This window comes from Brachyhypopomus gauderio, chromosome 7 (genome assembly GCF_052324685.1).
Source record: "Brachyhypopomus gauderio isolate BG-103 chromosome 7, BGAUD_0.2, whole genome shotgun sequence".
In the NCBI taxonomy this organism is placed as follows: Eukaryota; Metazoa; Chordata; class Actinopteri; order Gymnotiformes; family Hypopomidae; genus Brachyhypopomus; species Brachyhypopomus gauderio.
In genome coordinates, this window is record NC_135217.1 from 13,777,012 (window position 1) to 13,795,106 (window position 18,095).

Genomic DNA, 18,095 nt, shown 5'->3' on the forward strand with positions numbered 1-18,095 from the left:
GTACTGTTTAGTCTCCAATGTATGACCCAGATGGGACTCGAACCCACAATCCTCAGCTCCGAAGGCTGATGCCTTATCCATTAGGCCACTGGGCCACTTTTGCTTTGCATAGTGCAGACTTTGAAGGTCTTCTCGACTATAGACTAGTTTTCAAATATATGCTGAAGCCATGCTTCTTTTGCACATAACCATGTTGGCAAGAGCTCAGCGCATAAGAGCGTGACGTTCGGAGAAAGAAAAGAACTCTCTACATTCCTTGTCTGTGCGCCAGCCGGGAATCGAACGCGGTTCACAAGAATGGGTATCTTGCATGATACCACTACACCACTGGCACCCTGCGCAGCTACACTTTAGAGGTCGCCAAAAAGTAAACACCAATCACAGTGCTTTTCCATGAGCAATTTACACATCTTTTCAAGCCAGATCACATTTTCAGCTACTGTTTCATTTTTCCATGGACCTGTCCTTGATTTGCTCAATAACCACGTGAGACAGTACATCATGCTTTTCATTCCTCTTCGCTTCTCAGACAAACATGCCATATAGAGGACAACAATGTTGTACTGTTCTGCATGGGTTGACGTCTAAGGCTCTTCTCTATGGCTCATTGTTGTATGCTTTCACACTCAGCTTGTTTGCAGACTTACCTTTACAAAGGGTCTTAATAAAGAAGACAGAGGAAGTCTGCAGGCAAGCCAATGAATGAGAATGTACTGTTTAGTCTCCAATATATGACCCAGATGGGACTCGAACCCACAATCCTCAGCTCCGAAGGCTGATGCCTTATCCATTAGGCCACTGGGCCACTTTTGCTTTGCATAGTGCAGACTTTGAAGGTCTTCTCGACTATAGACTAGTTTTCAAATATATGCTGAAGCCATGCTTCTTTTGCACATAACCATGTTGGCAAGAGCTCAGCGCATAAGAGCGTGACGTTCGGAGAAAGAAAAGAACTCTCTACATTCCTTGTCTGTGCGCCAGCCGGGAATCGAACCCGGTTCACAAGAATGGGAATCTTGCATGATACCACTACACCACTGGCACCCTGCGCAGCTACACTTTAGAGGTCGCCAAAAAGTAAACACCAATCACAGTGCTTTTCCATGAGCAATTTACACATCTTTTCAAGCCAGATCACATTTTCAGCTACTGTTTCATTTTTCCATGGACCTGTCCTTGATTTGCTCAATAACCACGTGAGACAGTACATCATGCTTTTCATTCCTCTTCGCTTCTCAGACAAACATGCCATGTAGAGGACAACAATGTTGTACTGTTCTGCATGGGTTGACATCTAAGGCTCTTCTCTACGGCTCATTGTTGTATGCTTTCACACTCAGCTTGTTAGCAGACTTACCTTTACAAAGGGTCTTAATAAAGAAGACAGAGGAAGTCTGCATGCAAGCCAAAGAATGAGAATGTACTGTTTAGTCTCCAATGTATGACCCAGATGGGACTCGAACCCACAATCCTCAGCTCCGAAGGCTGATGCCTTATCCATTAGGCCACTGGGCCACTTTTGCTTTACATAGTGCAGACTTTGAAGGTCTTCTCGACTATAGACTAGTTTTCAAATGTATGCTGAAGCCATGCTTCTTTTGCACATAACCATGTTGGCAAGAGCTCAGCGCATAAGAGCGTGACGTTCGGAGAAAGAAAAGAACTCTCTACATTCCTTGTCTGTGCGCCAGCCGGGAATCGAACGCGGTTCACAAGAATGGGTATCTTGCATGATACCACTACACCACTGGCACCCTGCGCAGCTACACTTTAGAGGTCGCCAAAAAGTAAACACCAATCACAGTGCTTTTCCATGAGCAATTTACACATCTTTTCAAGCCAGATCACATTTTCAGCTACTGTTTCATTTTTCCATGGACCTGTCCTTGATTTGCTCAATAACCACGTGAGACAGTACATCATGCTTTTCATTCCTCTTCGCTTCTCAGACAAACATGCCATATAGAGGACAACAATGTTGTACTGTTCTGCATGGGTTGACGTCTAAGGCTCTTCTCTATGGCTCATTGTTGTATGCTTTCACACTCAGCTTGTTTGCAGACTTACCTTTACAAAGGGTCTAAAGAAAGAAGACAGAGGAAGTCTGCAGGCAAGCCAAAGAATGAGAATGTACTGTTTAGTCTCCAATGTATGACCCAGATGGGACTCGAACCCACAATCCTCAGCTCCGAAGGCTGATGCCTTATCCATTAGGCCACTGGGCCACTTTTGCTTTGCATAGTGCAGACTTTGAAGGTCTTCTCGAATATAGACTAGTTTTCAAATATATGCTGAAGCCATGCTTCTTTTGCACATAACCATGTTGGCAAGAGCTCAGCGCATAAGAGCGTGACGTTGGGAGAAAGAAAAGAACTCTCTACATTCCTTGTCTGTGCGCCAGCCGGGAATCGAACCCGGTTCACAAGAATAGGAATCTTGCATGATACCACTATACCACTGGCACCCTGCGCAGCTACACTTTAGAGGTCGCCAAAAAGTAAACACCAATCACAGTGCTTTTCCATGAGCAATTTACACATCTTTTCAAGCCAGATCACATTTTCAGCTACTGTTTCATTTTTCCATGGACCTGTCCTTGATTTGCTCAATAACCAGGTGAGACAGTACATCATGCTTTTCATTCCTCTTCGCTTCTCAGACAAACATGCCATGTAGAGGACAACAATGTTGTACTGTTCTGCATGGGTTGACGTCTAAGGCTCTTCTCTATGGCTCATTGTTGTATGCTTTCACACTCAGCTTGTTAGCAGACTTACCTTTACAAAGGGTCTTAATAAAGAAGACAGAGGAAGTCTGCATGCAAGCCAAAGAATGAGAATGTACTGTTAAGTCTCCAATGTATGACCCAGATGGGACTCGAACCCACAAACCTCAGCTCCGAAGGCTGATGCCTTATCCATTAGGCCACTGGGCCACTTTTTCTTTGCATAGTGCAGACTTTGAAGGTCTTCTCGACTATAGACTAGTTTTCAAATATATGCTGAAGCCATGCTTCTTTTGCACATAACCATGTTGGCAAGAGCTCAGCGCATAAGAGCGTGACGTTGGGAGAAAGAAAAGAACTCTCTACATTCCTTGTCTGTGCGCCAGCCGGGAATCGAACCCGGTTCACAAGAATGGGAATCTTGCATGATACCACTACACCACTGGCACCCTGCGCAGCTAAACTTTAGAGGTCGCCAAAAAGTAAACACCAATCACAGTGCTTTTCCATGAGCAATTTACACATCTTTTCAAGCCAGATCACATTTTCAGCTACTGTTTCATTTTTCCATGGACCTGTCCTTGATTTGCTCAATAACCACGTGAGACAGTTCATCATGCTTTTCATTCCTCTTCGCTTCTCAGACAAACATGCCATGTAGAGGTCAGCAATGTTGTACTGTTCTGCATGGGTTGACGTCTAAGGTTCTTCTCTATGGCTCATTGTTGTATGCTTTCACACTCAGCTTGTTTGCAGACTTACCTTTACAAAGGGTCTAAAGAAAGAAGACAGAGGAAGTCTGCAGGCAAGCCAAAGAATGAGAATGTACTCTTTAGTCTCCAATGTATGACCCAGATGGGACTCGAACCCACAATCCTCAGCTCCGAAGGCTGATGCCTTATCCATTAGGCCACTGGGCCACTTTTGCTTTGCATAGTGCAGACTTTGAAGGTCTTCTCGACTATAGACTAGTTTTCAAATATATGCTGAAGCCATGCTTCTTTTGCACATAACCATGTTGGCAAGAGCTCAGCGCATAAGAGCGTGACGTTCGGAGAAAGAAAAGAACTCTCTACGTTCCTTGTCTGTGCGCCAGCCGGGAATCGAACCCGGTTCACAAGAATGGGAATCTTGCATGATACCACTACACCACTGGCACCCTGCGCAGCTAAACTTTAGAGGTCGCCAAAAAGTAAACACCAATCACAGTGCTTTTCCATGAGCAATTTACACATCTTTTCAAGCCAGATCACATTTTCAGCTACTGTTTCATTTTTCCATGGACCTGTCCTTGATTTGCTCAATAACCACGTGAGACAGTACATCATGCTTTTCATTCCTCTTAGCTTCTCAGACAAACATGCCATGTAGAGGTCAGCAATGTTGTACTGTTCTGCATGGGTTGACGTCTAAGGTTCTTCTCTATGGCTCATTGTTGTATGCTTTCACACTCAGCTTGTTTGCAGACTTACCTTTACAAAGGGTCTAAAGAAAGAAGACAGAGGAAGTCTGCAGGCAAGCCAAAGAATGAGAATGTACTGTTTAGTCTCCAATGTATGACCCAGATGGGACTCGAACCCACAATCCTCAGCTCCGAAGGCTGATGCCTTATCCATTAGGCCACTGGGCCACTTTTGCTTTGCATAGTGCAGACTTTGAAGGTCTTCTCGAATATAGACTAGTTTTCAAATATATGCTGAAGCCATGCTTCTTTTGCACATAACCATGTTGGCAAGAGCTCAGCGCATAAGAGCGTGACGTTGGGAGAAAGAAAAGAACTCTCTACATTCCTTGTCTGTGCGCCAGCCGGGAATCGAACCCGGTTCACAAGAATAGGAATCTTGCATGATACCACTATACCACTGGCACCCTGCGCAGCTACACTTTAGAGGTCGCCAAAAAGTAAACACCAATCACAGTGCTTTTCCATGAGCAATTTACACATCTTTTCAAGCCAGATCACATTTTCAGCTACTGTTTCATTTTTCCATGGACCTGTCCTTGATTTGCTCAATAACCAGGTGAGACAGTACATCATGCTTTTCATTCCTCTTCGCTTCTCAGACAAACATGCCATGTAGAGGACAACAATGTTGTACTGTTCTGCATGGGTTGACGTCTAAGGCTCTTCTCTATGGCTCATTGTTGTATGCTTTCACACTCAGCTTGTTAGCAGACTTACCTTTACAAAGGGTCTTAATAAAGAAGACAGAGGAAGTCTGCATGCAAGCCAAAGAATGAGAATGTACTGTTAAGTCTCCAATGTATGACCCAGATGGGACTCGAACCCACAAACCTCAGCTCCGAAGGCTGATGCCTTATCCATTAGGCCACTGGGCCACTTTTTCTTTGCATAGTGCAGACTTTGAAGGTCTTCTCGACTATAGACTAGTTTTCAAATATATGCTGAAGCCATGCTTCTTTTGCACATAACCATGTTGGCAAGAGCTCAGCGCATAAGAGCGTGACGTTGGGAGAAAGAAAAGAACTCTCTACATTCCTTGTCTGTGCGCCAGCCGGGAATCGAACCCGGTTCACAAGAATGGGAATCTTGCATGATACCACTACACCACTGGCACCCTGCGCAGCTAAACTTTAGAGGTCGCCAAAAAGTAAACACCAATCACAGTGCTTTTCCATGAGCAATTTACACATCTTTTCAAGCCAGATCACATTTTCAGCTACTGTTTCATTTTTCCATGGACCTGTCCTTGATTTGCTCAATAACCACGTGAGACAGTTCATCATGCTTTTCATTCCTCTTCGCTTCTCAGACAAACATGCCATGTAGAGGTCAGCAATGTTGTACTGTTCTGCATGGGTTGACGTCTAAGGTTCTTCTCTATGGCTCATTGTTGTATGCTTTCACACTCAGCTTGTTTGCAGACTTACCTTTACAAAGGGTCTAAAGAAAGAAGACAGAGGAAGTCTGCAGGCAAGCCAAAGAATGAGAATGTACTCTTTAGTCTCCAATGTATGACCCAGATGGGACTCGAACCCACAATCCTCAGCTCCGAAGGCTGATGCCTTATCCATTAGGCCACTGGGCCACTTTTGCTTTGCATAGTGCAGACTTTGAAGGTCTTCTCGACTATAGACTAGTTTTCAAATATATGCTGAAGCCATGCTTCTTTTGCACATAACCATGTTGGCAAGAGCTCAGCGCATAAGAGCGTGACGTTCGGAGAAAGAAAAGAACTCTCTACGTTCCTTGTCTGTGCGCCAGCCGGGAATCGAACCCGGTTCACAAGAATGGGAATCTTGCATGATACCACTACACCACTGGCACCCTGCGCAGCTAAACTTTAGAGGTCGCCAAAAAGTAAACACCAATCACAGTGCTTTTCCATGAGCAATTTACACATCTTTTCAAGCCAGATCACATTTTCAGCTACTGTTTCATTTTTCCATGGACCTGTCCTTGATTTGCTCAATAACCACGTGAGACAGTACATCATGCTTTTCATTCCTCTTAGCTTCTCAGACAAACATGCCATGTAGAGGTCAGCAATGTTGTACTGTTCTGCATGGGTTGACGTCTAAGGTTCTTCTCTATGGCTCATTGTTGTATGCTTTCACACTCAGCTTGTTTGCAGACTTACCTTTACAAAGGGTCTAAAGAAAGAAGACAGAGGAAGTCTGCAGGCAAGCCAAAGAATGAGAATGTACTGTTTAGTCTCCAATGTATGACCCAGATGGGACTCGAACCCACAATCCTCAGCTCCGAAGGCTGATGCCTTATCCATTAGGCCACTGGGCCACTTTTGCTTTGCATAGTGCAGACTTTGAAGGTCTTCTCGAATATAGACTAGTTTTCAAATATATGCTGAAGCCATGCTTCTTTTGCACATAACCATGTTGGCAAGAGCTCAGCGCATAAGAGCGTGACGTTGGGAGAAAGAAAAGAACTCTCTACATTCCTTGTCTGTGCGCCAGCCGGGAATCGAACCCGGTTCACAAGAATAGGAATCTTGCATGATACCACTATACCACTGGCACCCTGCGCAGCTACACTTTAGAGGTCGCCAAAAAGTAAACACCAATCACAGTGCTTTTCCATGAGCAATTTACACATCTTTTCAAGCCAGATCACATTTTCAGCTACTGTTTCATTTTTCCATGGACCTGTCCTTGATTTGCTCAATAACCACGTGAGACAGTACATCATGCTTTTCATTCCTCTTCGCTTCTCAGACAAACATGCCATGTAGAGGACAACAATGTTGTACTGTTCTGCATGGGTTGACGTCTAAGGCTCTTCTCTACGGCTCATTGTTGTATGCTTTCACACTCAGCTTGTTAGCAGACTTACCTTTACAAAGGGTCTAAAGAAAGAAGACAGAGGAAGTCTGCAGGCAAGCCAAAGAATGAGAATGTACTGTTTAGTCTCCAATGTATGACCCAGATGGGACTCGAACCCACAATCCTCAGCTCCGAAGGCTGATGCCTTATCCATTAGGCCACTGGGCCACTTTTGCATTGCATAGTGCAGACTTTAAAGGTCTTCTCGAATATAGACTGGTTTTCAAATATATGCTGAAGCCATGCTTCTTTTGCACATAACCATGTTGGCAAGAGCTCAGCGCATAAGAGCGTGACGTTCGGAGAAAGAAAAGAACTCTCTACATTCCTTGTCTGTGCGCCAGCCGGGAATCGAACCCGGTTCACAAGAATGGGAATCTTGCATGATACCACTACACCACTGGCACCCTGCGCAGCTACACTTTAGAGGTCGCCAAAAATTAAACACCAATCACAGTGCTTTTCCATGAGCAATTTACACATCTTTTCAAGCCAGATCACATTTTCAGCTACTGTTTCATTTTTCCATGGACCTGTCCTTGATCTGCTCAATAACCACGTGAGACAGTACATCATGCTTTTCATTCCTCTTCGCTTCTCAGACAAACATGCCATATAGAGGACAACAATGTTGTACTGTTCTGCATGGGTTGACGTCTAAGGCTCTTCTCTATGGCTCATTGTTGTATGCTTTCACACTCAGCTTGTTTGCAGACTTACCTTTACAAAGGGTCTAAAGAAAGAAGACAGAGGAAGTCTGCAGGCAAGCCAAAGAATGCGAATGTACTGTTTAGTCTCCAATGTATGACCCAAATGGGACTCGAACCCACAATCCTCAGGTCCGAAGGCTGATGCCTTATCCATTAGGCCACTTGGCCACTTTTGCTTTGCATAGTGCAGACTTTGAAGGTCTTCTCGAATATAGACTAGTTTTCAAATATATGCTGAAGCCATGCTTCTTTTGCACATAACCATGTTGGCAAGAGCTCAGCGCATAAGAGCGTGACGTTCGGAGAAAGAAAAGAACTCTCTACATTCCTTGTCTGTGCGCCAGCCGGGAATCGAACCCGGTTCACAAGAATGGGAATCTTGCATGATACCACTACACCACTGGCACCCTGCGCAGCTACACTTTAGAGGTCGCCAAAAAGTAAACACCAATCACAGTGCTTTTCCATGAGCAATTTACACATCTTTTCAAGCCAGATCACATTTTCAGCTACTGTTTCATTTTTCCATGGACCTGTCCTTGATTTGCTCAATAACCACTTGAGACAGTACATCATGCTTTTCATTCCTCTTCGCTTCTCAGACAAACATGCCATATAGAGGACAACAATGTTGTACTGTTCTGCATGGGTTGACGTCTAAGGCTCTTCTCTATGGCTCATTGTTGTATGCTTTCACACTCAGCTTGTTAGCAGACTTACCTTTACAAAGGGTCTTAATAAAGAAGACAGAGGAAGTCTGCATGCAAGCCAAAGAATGAGAATGTACTGTTTAGTCTCCAATGTATGACCCAGATGGGACTCGAACCCACAATCCTCAGCTCCGAAGGCTGATGCCTTATCCATTAGGCCACTGGGCCACTTTTGCTTTACATAGTGCAGACTTTGAAGGTCTTCTCGACTATAGACTAGTTTTCAAATGTATGCTGAAGCCATGCTTCTTTTGCACATAACCATGTTGGCAAGAGCTCAGCGCATAAGAGCGTGACGTTCGGAGAAAGAAAAGAACTCTCTACATTCCTTGTCTGTGCGCCAGCCGGGAATCGAACGCGGTTCACAAGAATGGGTATCTTGCATGATACCACTACACCACTGGCACCCTGCGCAGCTACACTTTAGAGGTCGCCAAAAAGTAAACACCAATCACAGTGCTTTTCCATGAGCAATTTACACATCTTTTCAAGCCAGATCACATTTTCAGCTACTGTTTCATTTTTCCATGGACCTGTCCTTGATTTGCTCAATAACCACGTGAGACAGTACATCATGCTTTTCATTCCTCTTCTCTTCTCAGATAAACATGCCATGTAGAGGACAACAATGTTGTACTGTTCTGCATGGGTTGACGTCTAAGGCTCTTCTCTACGGCTCATTGTTGTATGCTTTCACACTCAGCTTGTTAGCAGACTTACCTTTACAAAGGGTCTTAATAAAGAAGACAGAGGAAGTCTGCAGGGAAGCCAAAGAATGAGAATGTACTGTTTAGTCTCCAATGTATGACCCAGATGGGACTCGAACCCACAATCCTCAGCTCCGAAGGCTGATGCCTTATCCATTAGGCCACTGGGCCACTTTTGCTTTGCATAGAGCAGACTTTGAAGGTCTTCTCGACTATAGACTAGTTTTCAAATATATGCTGAAGCCATGCTTCTTTTGCACATAACCATGTTGGCAAGAGCTCAGCGCATAAGAGCGTGACGTTCGGAGAAAGAAAAGAACTCTCTACATTCCTTGTCTGTGCGCCAGCCAGGAATCGAACCCGGTTCACAAGAATGGGAATCTTGCATGATACCACTACACCACTGGCACCCTGCGCAGCTACACTTTAGAGGTCGCCAAAAATTAAACACCAATCACAGTGCTTTTCCATGAGCAATTTACACATCTTTTCAAGCCAGATCACATTTTCAGCTACTGTTTCATTTTTCCATGGACCTGTCCTTGATTTGCTCAATAACCACTTGAGACAGTACATCATGCTTTTCATTCCTCTTCGCTTCTCAGACAAACATGCCATATAGAGGACAACAATGTTGTACTGTTCTGCATGGGTTGACGTCTAAGGCTCTTCTCTATGGCTCATTGTTGTATGCTTTCACACTCAGCTTGTTAGCAGACTTACCTTTACAAAGGGTCTTAATAAAGAAGACAGAGGAAGTCTGCATGCAAGCCAAAGAATGAGAATGTACTGTTTAGTCTCCAATGTATGACCCAGATGGGACTCGAACCCACAATCCTCAGCTCCGAAGGCTGATGCCTTATCCATTAGGCCACTGGGCCACTTTTGCTTTGCATAGTGCAGACTTTGAAGGTCTTCTCGACTATAGACTAGTTTTCAAATATATGCTGAAGCCATGCTTCTTTTGCACATAACCATGTTGGCAAGAGCTCAGCGCATAAGAGGGTGACGTTCGGAGAAAGAAAAGAACTCTCTACATTCCTTGTCTGTGCGCCAGCCGGGAATCGAACCCGGTTCACAAGAATGGGAATCTTGCATGATACCACTACACCACTGGCACCCTGCACAGCTACACTTTAGAGGTCGCCAAAAAGTAAACACCAATCACAGTGCTTTTCCATGAGCAATTTACACATCTTTTCAAGCCAGATCACATTTTCAGCTACTGTTTCATTTTTCCATGGACCTGTCCTTGATTTGCTCAATAACCACGTGAGACAGTACATCATGCTTTTCATTCCTCTTCGCTTCTCAGACAAACATGCCATGTAGAGGACAACAATGTTGTACTGTTCTGCATGGGTTGACATCTAAGGCTCTTCTCTACGGCTCATTGTTGTATGCTTTCACACTCAGCTTGTTAGCAGACTTACCTTTACAAAGGGTCTTAATAAAGAAGACAGAGGAAGTCTGCATGCAAGCCAAAGAATGAGAATGTACTGTTTAGTCTCCAATGTATGACCCAGATGGGACTCGAACCCACAATCCTCAGCTCCGAAGGCTGATGCCTTATCCATTAGGCCACTGGGCCACTTTTGCTTTGCATAGTGCAGACTTTGAAGGTCTTCTCGACTATAGACTAGTTTTCAAATATATGCTGAAGCCATGCTTCTTTTGCACATAACCATGTTGGCAAGAGCTCAGCGCATAAGAGCGTGACGTTCGGAGAAAGAAAAGAACTCTCTACATTCCTTGTCTGTGCGCCAGCCGGGAATCGAACGCGGTTCACAAGAATGGGTATCTTGCATGATACCACTACACCACTGGCACCCTGCGCAGCTACACTTTAGAGGTCGCCAAAAAGTAAACACCAATCACAGTGCTTTTCCATGAGCAATTTACACATCTTTTCAAGCCAGATCACATTTTCAGCTACTGTTTCATTTTTCCATGGACCTGTCCTTGATTTGCTCAATAACCACGTGAGACAGTACATCATGCTTTTCATTCCTCTTCGCTTCTCAGACAAACATGCCATATAGAGGACAACAATGTTGTACTGTTCTGCATGGGTTGACGTCTAAGGCTCTTCTCTATGGCTCATTGTTGTATGCTTTCACACTCAGCTTGTTTGCAGACTTACCTTTACAAAGGGTCTTAATAAAGAAGACAGAGGAAGTCTGCAGGCAAGCCAATGAATGAGAATGTACTGTTTAGTCTCCAATATATGACCCAGATGGGACTCGAACCCACAATCCTCAGCTCCGAAGGCTGATGCCTTATCCATTAGGCCACTGGGCCACTTTTGCTTTGCATAGTGCAGACTTTGAAGGTCTTCTCGACTATAGACTAGTTTTCAAATATATGCTGAAGCCATGCTTCTTTTGCACATAACCATGTTGGCAAGAGCTCAGCGCATAAGAGCGTGACGTTCGGAGAAAGAAAAGAACTCTCTACATTCCTTGTCTGTGCGCCAGCCGGGAATCGAACGCGGTTCACAAGAATGGGTATCTTGCATGATACCACTACACCACTGGCACCCTGCGCAGCTACACTTTAGAGGTCGCCAAAAAGTAAACACCAATCACAGTGCTTTTCCATGAGCAATTTACACATCTTTTCAAGCCAGATCACATTTTCAGCTACTGTTTCATTTTTCCATGGACCTGTCCTTGATTTGCTCAATAACCACGTGAGACAGTACATCATGCTTTTCATTCCTCTTCGCTTCTCAGACAAACATGCCATATAGAGGACAACAATGTTGTACTGTTCTGCATGGGTTGACGTCTAAGGCTCTTCTCTATGGCTCATTGTTGTATGCTTTCACACTCAGCTTGTTTGCAGACTTACCTTTACAAAGGGTCTTAATAAAGAAGACAGAGGAAGTCTGCAGGCAAGCCAATGAATGAGAATGTACTGTTTAGTCTCCAATATATGACCCAGATGGGACTCGAACCCACAATCCTCAGCTCCGAAGGCTGATGCCTTATCCATTAGGCCACTGGGCCACTTTTGCTTTGCATAGTGCAGACTTTGAAGGTCTTCTCGACTATAGACTAGTTTTCAAATATATGCTGAAGCCATGCTTCTTTTGCACATAACCATATTGGCAAGAGCTCAGCGCATAAGAGCGTGACGTTCGGAGAAAGAAAAGAACTCTCTACATTCCTTGTCTGTGCGCCAGCCGGGAATCGAACCCGGTTCACAAGAATGGGAATCTTGCATGATACCACTACACCACTGGCACCCTGCGCAGCTACACTTTAGAGGTCGCCAAAAAGTAAACACCAATCACAGTGCTTTTCCATGAGCAATTTACACATCTTTTCAAGCCAGATCACATTTTCAGCTACTGTTTCATTTTTCCATGGACCTGTCCTTGATTTGCTCAATAACCACGTGAGACAGTACATCATGCTTTTCATTCCTCTTCGCTTCTCAGACAAACATGCCATGTAGAGGACAACAATGTTGTACTGTTCTGCATGGGTTGACATCTAAGGCTCTTCTCTACGGCTCATTGTTGTATGCTTTCACACTCAGCTTGTTAGCAGACTTACCTTTACAAAGGGTCTTAATAAAGAAGACAGAGGAAGTCTGCATGCAAGCCAAAGAATGAGAATGTACTGTTTAGTCTCCAATGTATGACCCAGATGGGACTCGAACCCACAATCCTCAGCTCCGAAGGCTGATGCCTTATCCATTAGGCCACTGGCCCACTTTTGCTTTGCATAGTGCAGACTTTGAAGGTCTTCTCGACTATAGACTAGTTTTCAAATATATGCTGAAGCCATGCTTCTTTTGCACATAACCATGTTGGCAAGAGCTCAGCGCATAAGAGCGTGACGTTCGGAGAAAGAAAAGAACTCTCTACATTCCTTGTCTGTGCGCCAGCCGGGAATCGAACGCGGTTCACAAGAATGGGTATCTTGCATGATACCACTACACCACTGGCACCCTGCGCAGCTACACTTTAGAGGTCGCCAAAAAGTAAACACCAATCACAGTGCTTTTCCATGAGCAATTTACACATCTTTTCAAGCCAGATCACATTTTCAGCTACTGTTTCATTTTTCCATGGACCTGTCCTTGATTTGCTCAATAACCACGTGAGACAGTACATCATGCTTTTCATTCCTCTTCGCTTCTCAGACAAACATGCCATGTAGAGGACAACAATGTTGTACTGTTCTGCATGGGTTGACATCTAAGGCTCTTCTCTACGGCTCATTGTTGTATGCTTTCACACTCAGCTTGTTAGCAGACTTACCTTTACAAAGGGTCTTAATAAAGAAGACAGAGGAAGTCTGCATGCAAGCCAAAGAATGAGAATGTACTGTTTAGTCTCCAATGTATGACCCAGATGGGACTCGAACCCACAATCCTCAGCTCCGAAGGCTGATGCCTTATCCATTAGGCCACTGGGCCACTTTTGCTTTGCATAGTGCAGACTTTGAAGGTCTTCTCGACTATAGACTAGTTTTCAAATATATGCTGAAGCCATGCTTCTTTTGCACATAACCATGTTGGCAAGAGCTCAGCGCATAAGAGCGTGACGTTCGGAGAAAGAAAAGAACTCTCTACATTCCTTGTCTGTGCGCCAGCCGGGAATCGAACGCGGTTCACAAGAATGGGTATCTTGCATGATACCACTACACCACTGGCACCCTGCGCAGCTACACTTTAGAGGTCGCCAAAAAGTAAACACCAATCACAGTGCTTTTCCATGAGCAATTTACACATCTTTTCAAGCCAGATCACATTTTCAGCTACTGTTTCATTTTTCCATGGACCTGTCCTTGATTTGCTCAATAACCACGTGAGACAGTACATCATGCTTTTCATTCCTCTTCGCTTCTCAGACAAACATGCCATATAGAGGACAACAATGTTGTACTGTTCTGCATGGGTTGACGTCTAAGGCTCTTCTCTATGGCTCATTGTTGTATGCTTTCACACTCAGCTTGTTTGCAGACTTACCTTTACAAAGGGTCTTAATAAAGAAGACAGAGGAAGTCTGCAGGCAAGCCAATGAATGAGAATGTACTGTTTAGTCTCCAATATATGACCCAGATGGGACTCGAACCCACAATCCTCAGCTCCGAAGGCTGATGCCTTATCCATTAGGCCACTGGGCCACTTTTGCTTTGCATAGTGCAGACTTTGAAGGTCTTCTCGACTATAGACTAGTTTTCAAATATATGCTGAAGCCATGCTTCTTTTGCACATAACCATGTTGGCAAGAGCTCAGCGCATAAGAGCGTGACGTTCGGAGAAAGAAAAGAACTCTCTACATTCCTTGTCTGTGCGCCAGCCGGGAATCGAACCCGGTTCACAAGAATGGGAATCTTGCATGATACCACTACACCACTGGCACCCTGCGCAGCTACACTTTAGAGGTCGCCAAAAAGTAAACACCAATCACAGTGCTTTTCCATGAGCAATTTACACATCTTTTCAAGCCAGATCACATTTTCAGCTACTGTTTCATTTTTCCATGGACCTGTCCTTGATTTGCTCAATAACCACGTGAGACAGTACATCATGCTTTTCATTCCTCTTCGCTTCTCAGACAAACATGCCATGTAGAGGACAACAATGTTGTACTGTTCTGCATGGGTTGACATCTAAGGCTCTTCTCTACGGCTCATTGTTGTATGCTTTCACACTCAGCTTGTTAGCAGACTTACCTTTACAAAGGGTCTTAATAAAGAAGACAGAGGAAGTCTGCATGCAAGCCAAAGAATGAGAATGTACTGTTTAGTCTCCAATGTATGACCCAGATGGGACTCGAACCCACAATCCTCAGCTCCGAAGGCTGATGCCTTATCCATTAGGCCACTGGCCCACTTTTGCTTTGCATAGTGCAGACTTTGAAGGTCTTCTCGACTATAGACTAGTTTTCAAATATATGCTGAAGCCATGCTTCTTTTGCACATAACCATGTTGGCAAGAGCTCAGCGCATAAGAGCGTGACGTTCGGAGAAAGAAAAGAACTCTCTACATTCCTTGTCTGTGCGCCAGCCGGGAATCGAACGCGGTTCACAAGAATGGGTATCTTGCATGATACCACTACACCACTGGCACCCTGCGCAGCTACACTTTAGAGGTCGCCAAAAAGTAAACACCAATCACAGTGCTTTTCCATGAGCAATTTACACATCTTTTCAAGCCAGATCACATTTTCAGCTACTGTTTCATTTTTCCATGGACCTGTCCTTGATTTGCTCAATAACCACGTGAGACAGTACATCATGCTTTTCATTCCTCTTCGCTTCTCAGACAAACATGCCATATAGAGGACAACAATGTTGTACTGTTCTGCATGGGTTGACGTCTAAGGCTCTTCTCTATGGCTCATTGTTGTATGCTTTCACACTCAGCTTGTTTGCAGACTTACCTTTACAAAGGGTCTTAATAAAGAAGACAGAGGAAGTCTGCAGGCAAGCCAATGAATGAGAATGTACTGTTTAGTCTCCAATATATGACCCAGATGGGACTCGAACCCACAATCCTCAGCTCCGAAGGCTGATGCCTTATCCATTAGGCCACTGGGCCACTTTTGCTTTGCATAGTGCAGACTTTGAAGGTCTTCTCGACTATAGACTAGTTTTCAAATATATGCTGAAGCCATGCTTCTTTTGCACATAACCATGTTGGCAAGAGCTCAGCGCATAAGAGCGTGACGTTCGGAGAAAGAAAAGAACTCTCTACATTCCTTGTCTGTGCGCCAGCCGGGAATCGAACCCGGTTCACAAGAATGGGAATCTTGCATGATACCACTACACCACTGGCACCCTGCGCAGCTACACTTTAGAGGTCGCCAAAAAGTAAACACCAATCACAGTGCTTTTCCATGAGCAATTTACACATCTTTTCAAGCAAGATCACATTTTCAGCTACTGTTTCATTTTTCCATGGACCTGTCCTTGATTTGCTCAATAACCACGTGAGACAGTACATCATGCTTTTCATTCCTCTTCGCTTCTCAGACAAACATGCCATGTAGAGGACAACAATGTTGTACTGTTCTGCATGGGTTGACATCTAAGGCTCTTCTCTACGGCTCATTGTTGTATGCTTTCACACTCAGCTTGTTAGCAGACTTACCTTTACAAAGGGTCTTAATAAAGAAGACAGAGGAAGTCTGCATGCAAGCCAAAGAATGAGAATGTACTGTTTAGTCTCCAATGTATGACCCAGATGGGACTCGAACCCACAATCCTCAGCTCCGAAGGCTGATGCCTTATCCATTAGGCCACTGGGCCACTTTTGCTTTACATAGTGCAGACTTTGAAGGTCTTCTCGACTATAGACTAGTTTTCAAATGTATGCTGAAGCCATGCTTCTTTTGCACATAACCATGTTGGCAAGAGCTCAGCGCATAAGAGCGTGACGTTCGGAGAAAGAAAAGAACTCTCTACATTCCTTGTCTGTGCGCCAGCCGGGAATCGAACGCGGTTCACAAGAATGGGTATCTTGCATGATACCACTACACCACTGGCACCCTGCGCAGCTACACTTTAGAGGTCGCCAAAAAGTAAACACCAATCACAGTGCTTTTCCATGAGCAATTTACACATCTTTTCAAGCCAGATCACATTTTCAGCTACTGTTTCATTTTTCCATGGACCTGTCCTTGATTTGCTCAATAACCACGTGAGACAGTACATCATGCTTTTCATTCCTCTTCGCTTCTCAGACAAACATGCCATATAGAGGACAACAATGTTGTACTGTTCTGCATGGGTTGACGTCTAAGGCTCTTCTCTATGGCTCATTGTTGTATGCTTTCACACTCAGCTTGTTTGCAGACTTACCTTTACAAAGGGTCTTAATAAAGAAGACAGAGGAAGTCTGCAGGCAAGCCAATGAATGAGAATGTACTGTTTAGTCTCCAATATATGACCCAGATGGGACTCGAACCCACAATCCTCAGCTCCGAAGGCTGATGCCTTATCCATTAGGCCACTGGGCCACTTTTGCTTTGCATAGTGCAGACTTTGAAGGTCTTCTCGACTATAGACTAGTTTTCAAATATATGCTGAAGCCATGCTTCTTTTGCACATAACCATGTTGGCAAGAGCTCAGCGCATAAGAGCGTGACGTTCGGAGAAAGAAAAGAACTCTCTACATTCCTTGTCTGTGCGCCAGCCGGGAATCGAACCCGGTTCACAAGAATGGGAATCTTGCATGATACCACTACACCACTGGCACCCTGCGCAGCTACACTTTAGAGGTCGCCAAAAAGTAAACACCAATCACAGTGCTTTTCCATGAGCAATTTACACATCTTTTCAAGCCAGATCACATTTTCAGCTACTGTTTCATTTTTCCATGGACCTGTCCTTGATTTGCTCAATAACCACGTGAGACAGTACATCATGCTTTTCATTCCTCTTCGCTTCTCAGACAAACATGCCATGTAGAGGACAACAATGTTGTACTGTTCTGCATGGGTTGACATCTAAGGCTCTTCTCTACGGCTCATTGTTGTATGCTTTCACACTCAGCTTGTTAGCAGACTTACCTTTACAAAGGGTCTTAATAAAGAAGACAGAGGAAGTCTGCATGCAAGCCAAAGAATGAGAATGTACTGTTTAGTCTCCAATGTATGACCCAGATGGGACTCGAACCCACAATCCTCAGCTCCGAAGGCTGATGCCTTATCCATTAGGCCACTGGGCCACTTTTGCTTTGCATAGTGCAGACTTTGAAGGTCTTCTCGACTATAGACTAGTTTTCAAATATATGCTGAAGCCATGCTTCTTTTGCACATAACCATGTTGGCAAGAGCTCAGCGCATAAGAGCGTGACGTTCGGAGAAAGAAAAGAACTCTCTACATTCCTTGTCTGTGCGCCAGCCGGGAATCGAACGCGGTTCACAAGAATGGGTATCTTGCATGATACCACTACACCACTGGCACCCTGCGCAGCT

The 18,095-nt window shown here is 44.5% G+C and overlaps 41 non-coding genes across 41 annotated transcripts; all 41 read right to left on the bottom strand.

Moving 5' to 3' along the window:
• Positions 1-22: 22 nt before the first annotated feature.
• Positions 23-95, bottom strand: trnar-ucg (transfer RNA arginine (anticodon UCG)). Its single transcript has one exon. It is a non-coding gene; the product is annotated as a tRNA-Arg (tRNA).
• Positions 96-732: 637 nt separating this feature from the next.
• Positions 733-805, bottom strand: trnar-ucg (transfer RNA arginine (anticodon UCG)). The gene has a single exon. It is a non-coding gene; the product is annotated as a tRNA-Arg (tRNA).
• A 168-nt stretch (positions 806-973) lies between these two features.
• On the bottom strand, positions 974-1,044 carry trnag-ccc (transfer RNA glycine (anticodon CCC)). The gene has a single exon. It is a non-coding gene; the product is annotated as a tRNA-Gly (tRNA).
• A 398-nt stretch (positions 1,045-1,442) lies between these two features.
• Positions 1,443-1,515, bottom strand: trnar-ucg (transfer RNA arginine (anticodon UCG)). Its single transcript has one exon. It is a non-coding gene; the product is annotated as a tRNA-Arg (tRNA).
• A 637-nt stretch (positions 1,516-2,152) lies between these two features.
• On the bottom strand, positions 2,153-2,225 carry trnar-ucg (transfer RNA arginine (anticodon UCG)). The gene has a single exon. It is a non-coding gene; the product is annotated as a tRNA-Arg (tRNA).
• A 168-nt stretch (positions 2,226-2,393) lies between these two features.
• trnar-ccu (transfer RNA arginine (anticodon CCU)) lies at positions 2,394-2,464 on the bottom strand. Its single transcript has one exon. It is a non-coding gene; the product is annotated as a tRNA-Arg (tRNA).
• Positions 2,465-2,862: 398 nt separating this feature from the next.
• trnar-ucg (transfer RNA arginine (anticodon UCG)) lies at positions 2,863-2,935 on the bottom strand. The gene has a single exon. It is a non-coding gene; the product is annotated as a tRNA-Arg (tRNA).
• Positions 2,936-3,103: 168 nt separating this feature from the next.
• Positions 3,104-3,174, bottom strand: trnag-ccc (transfer RNA glycine (anticodon CCC)). Its single transcript has one exon. It is a non-coding gene; the product is annotated as a tRNA-Gly (tRNA).
• A 398-nt stretch (positions 3,175-3,572) lies between these two features.
• trnar-ucg (transfer RNA arginine (anticodon UCG)) lies at positions 3,573-3,645 on the bottom strand. The gene has a single exon. It is a non-coding gene; the product is annotated as a tRNA-Arg (tRNA).
• Positions 3,646-3,813: 168 nt separating this feature from the next.
• trnag-ccc (transfer RNA glycine (anticodon CCC)) lies at positions 3,814-3,884 on the bottom strand. Its single transcript has one exon. It is a non-coding gene; the product is annotated as a tRNA-Gly (tRNA).
• Positions 3,885-4,282: 398 nt separating this feature from the next.
• On the bottom strand, positions 4,283-4,355 carry trnar-ucg (transfer RNA arginine (anticodon UCG)). Its single transcript has one exon. It is a non-coding gene; the product is annotated as a tRNA-Arg (tRNA).
• Positions 4,356-4,523: 168 nt separating this feature from the next.
• On the bottom strand, positions 4,524-4,594 carry trnar-ccu (transfer RNA arginine (anticodon CCU)). Its single transcript has one exon. It is a non-coding gene; the product is annotated as a tRNA-Arg (tRNA).
• Positions 4,595-4,992: 398 nt separating this feature from the next.
• Positions 4,993-5,065, bottom strand: trnar-ucg (transfer RNA arginine (anticodon UCG)). The gene has a single exon. It is a non-coding gene; the product is annotated as a tRNA-Arg (tRNA).
• Positions 5,066-5,233: 168 nt separating this feature from the next.
• On the bottom strand, positions 5,234-5,304 carry trnag-ccc (transfer RNA glycine (anticodon CCC)). The gene has a single exon. It is a non-coding gene; the product is annotated as a tRNA-Gly (tRNA).
• A 398-nt stretch (positions 5,305-5,702) lies between these two features.
• Positions 5,703-5,775, bottom strand: trnar-ucg (transfer RNA arginine (anticodon UCG)). The gene has a single exon. It is a non-coding gene; the product is annotated as a tRNA-Arg (tRNA).
• Positions 5,776-5,943: 168 nt separating this feature from the next.
• Positions 5,944-6,014, bottom strand: trnag-ccc (transfer RNA glycine (anticodon CCC)). The gene has a single exon. It is a non-coding gene; the product is annotated as a tRNA-Gly (tRNA).
• Positions 6,015-6,412: 398 nt separating this feature from the next.
• On the bottom strand, positions 6,413-6,485 carry trnar-ucg (transfer RNA arginine (anticodon UCG)). The gene has a single exon. It is a non-coding gene; the product is annotated as a tRNA-Arg (tRNA).
• A 168-nt stretch (positions 6,486-6,653) lies between these two features.
• Positions 6,654-6,724, bottom strand: trnar-ccu (transfer RNA arginine (anticodon CCU)). The gene has a single exon. It is a non-coding gene; the product is annotated as a tRNA-Arg (tRNA).
• Positions 6,725-7,122: 398 nt separating this feature from the next.
• trnar-ucg (transfer RNA arginine (anticodon UCG)) lies at positions 7,123-7,195 on the bottom strand. Its single transcript has one exon. It is a non-coding gene; the product is annotated as a tRNA-Arg (tRNA).
• Positions 7,196-7,363: 168 nt separating this feature from the next.
• trnag-ccc (transfer RNA glycine (anticodon CCC)) lies at positions 7,364-7,434 on the bottom strand. The gene has a single exon. It is a non-coding gene; the product is annotated as a tRNA-Gly (tRNA).
• A 639-nt stretch (positions 7,435-8,073) lies between these two features.
• trnag-ccc (transfer RNA glycine (anticodon CCC)) lies at positions 8,074-8,144 on the bottom strand. The gene has a single exon. It is a non-coding gene; the product is annotated as a tRNA-Gly (tRNA).
• Positions 8,145-8,542: 398 nt separating this feature from the next.
• trnar-ucg (transfer RNA arginine (anticodon UCG)) lies at positions 8,543-8,615 on the bottom strand. The gene has a single exon. It is a non-coding gene; the product is annotated as a tRNA-Arg (tRNA).
• Positions 8,616-9,252: 637 nt separating this feature from the next.
• On the bottom strand, positions 9,253-9,325 carry trnar-ucg (transfer RNA arginine (anticodon UCG)). Its single transcript has one exon. It is a non-coding gene; the product is annotated as a tRNA-Arg (tRNA).
• Positions 9,326-9,493: 168 nt separating this feature from the next.
• Positions 9,494-9,564, bottom strand: trnag-ccc (transfer RNA glycine (anticodon CCC)). The gene has a single exon. It is a non-coding gene; the product is annotated as a tRNA-Gly (tRNA).
• A 398-nt stretch (positions 9,565-9,962) lies between these two features.
• Positions 9,963-10,035, bottom strand: trnar-ucg (transfer RNA arginine (anticodon UCG)). The gene has a single exon. It is a non-coding gene; the product is annotated as a tRNA-Arg (tRNA).
• A 168-nt stretch (positions 10,036-10,203) lies between these two features.
• On the bottom strand, positions 10,204-10,274 carry trnag-ccc (transfer RNA glycine (anticodon CCC)). The gene has a single exon. It is a non-coding gene; the product is annotated as a tRNA-Gly (tRNA).
• Positions 10,275-10,672: 398 nt separating this feature from the next.
• Positions 10,673-10,745, bottom strand: trnar-ucg (transfer RNA arginine (anticodon UCG)). The gene has a single exon. It is a non-coding gene; the product is annotated as a tRNA-Arg (tRNA).
• Positions 10,746-11,382: 637 nt separating this feature from the next.
• On the bottom strand, positions 11,383-11,455 carry trnar-ucg (transfer RNA arginine (anticodon UCG)). Its single transcript has one exon. It is a non-coding gene; the product is annotated as a tRNA-Arg (tRNA).
• Positions 11,456-12,092: 637 nt separating this feature from the next.
• Positions 12,093-12,165, bottom strand: trnar-ucg (transfer RNA arginine (anticodon UCG)). Its single transcript has one exon. It is a non-coding gene; the product is annotated as a tRNA-Arg (tRNA).
• Positions 12,166-12,333: 168 nt separating this feature from the next.
• On the bottom strand, positions 12,334-12,404 carry trnag-ccc (transfer RNA glycine (anticodon CCC)). Its single transcript has one exon. It is a non-coding gene; the product is annotated as a tRNA-Gly (tRNA).
• A 398-nt stretch (positions 12,405-12,802) lies between these two features.
• Positions 12,803-12,875, bottom strand: trnar-ucg (transfer RNA arginine (anticodon UCG)). The gene has a single exon. It is a non-coding gene; the product is annotated as a tRNA-Arg (tRNA).
• A 637-nt stretch (positions 12,876-13,512) lies between these two features.
• trnar-ucg (transfer RNA arginine (anticodon UCG)) lies at positions 13,513-13,585 on the bottom strand. Its single transcript has one exon. It is a non-coding gene; the product is annotated as a tRNA-Arg (tRNA).
• Positions 13,586-14,222: 637 nt separating this feature from the next.
• Positions 14,223-14,295, bottom strand: trnar-ucg (transfer RNA arginine (anticodon UCG)). The gene has a single exon. It is a non-coding gene; the product is annotated as a tRNA-Arg (tRNA).
• Positions 14,296-14,463: 168 nt separating this feature from the next.
• Positions 14,464-14,534, bottom strand: trnag-ccc (transfer RNA glycine (anticodon CCC)). The gene has a single exon. It is a non-coding gene; the product is annotated as a tRNA-Gly (tRNA).
• Positions 14,535-14,932: 398 nt separating this feature from the next.
• On the bottom strand, positions 14,933-15,005 carry trnar-ucg (transfer RNA arginine (anticodon UCG)). The gene has a single exon. It is a non-coding gene; the product is annotated as a tRNA-Arg (tRNA).
• Positions 15,006-15,642: 637 nt separating this feature from the next.
• On the bottom strand, positions 15,643-15,715 carry trnar-ucg (transfer RNA arginine (anticodon UCG)). The gene has a single exon. It is a non-coding gene; the product is annotated as a tRNA-Arg (tRNA).
• Positions 15,716-15,883: 168 nt separating this feature from the next.
• Positions 15,884-15,954, bottom strand: trnag-ccc (transfer RNA glycine (anticodon CCC)). Its single transcript has one exon. It is a non-coding gene; the product is annotated as a tRNA-Gly (tRNA).
• A 398-nt stretch (positions 15,955-16,352) lies between these two features.
• On the bottom strand, positions 16,353-16,425 carry trnar-ucg (transfer RNA arginine (anticodon UCG)). Its single transcript has one exon. It is a non-coding gene; the product is annotated as a tRNA-Arg (tRNA).
• Positions 16,426-17,062: 637 nt separating this feature from the next.
• Positions 17,063-17,135, bottom strand: trnar-ucg (transfer RNA arginine (anticodon UCG)). The gene has a single exon. It is a non-coding gene; the product is annotated as a tRNA-Arg (tRNA).
• A 168-nt stretch (positions 17,136-17,303) lies between these two features.
• Positions 17,304-17,374, bottom strand: trnag-ccc (transfer RNA glycine (anticodon CCC)). The gene has a single exon. It is a non-coding gene; the product is annotated as a tRNA-Gly (tRNA).
• A 398-nt stretch (positions 17,375-17,772) lies between these two features.
• On the bottom strand, positions 17,773-17,845 carry trnar-ucg (transfer RNA arginine (anticodon UCG)). The gene has a single exon. It is a non-coding gene; the product is annotated as a tRNA-Arg (tRNA).
• Between the last annotated feature and the right edge of the window lie 250 nt (positions 17,846-18,095).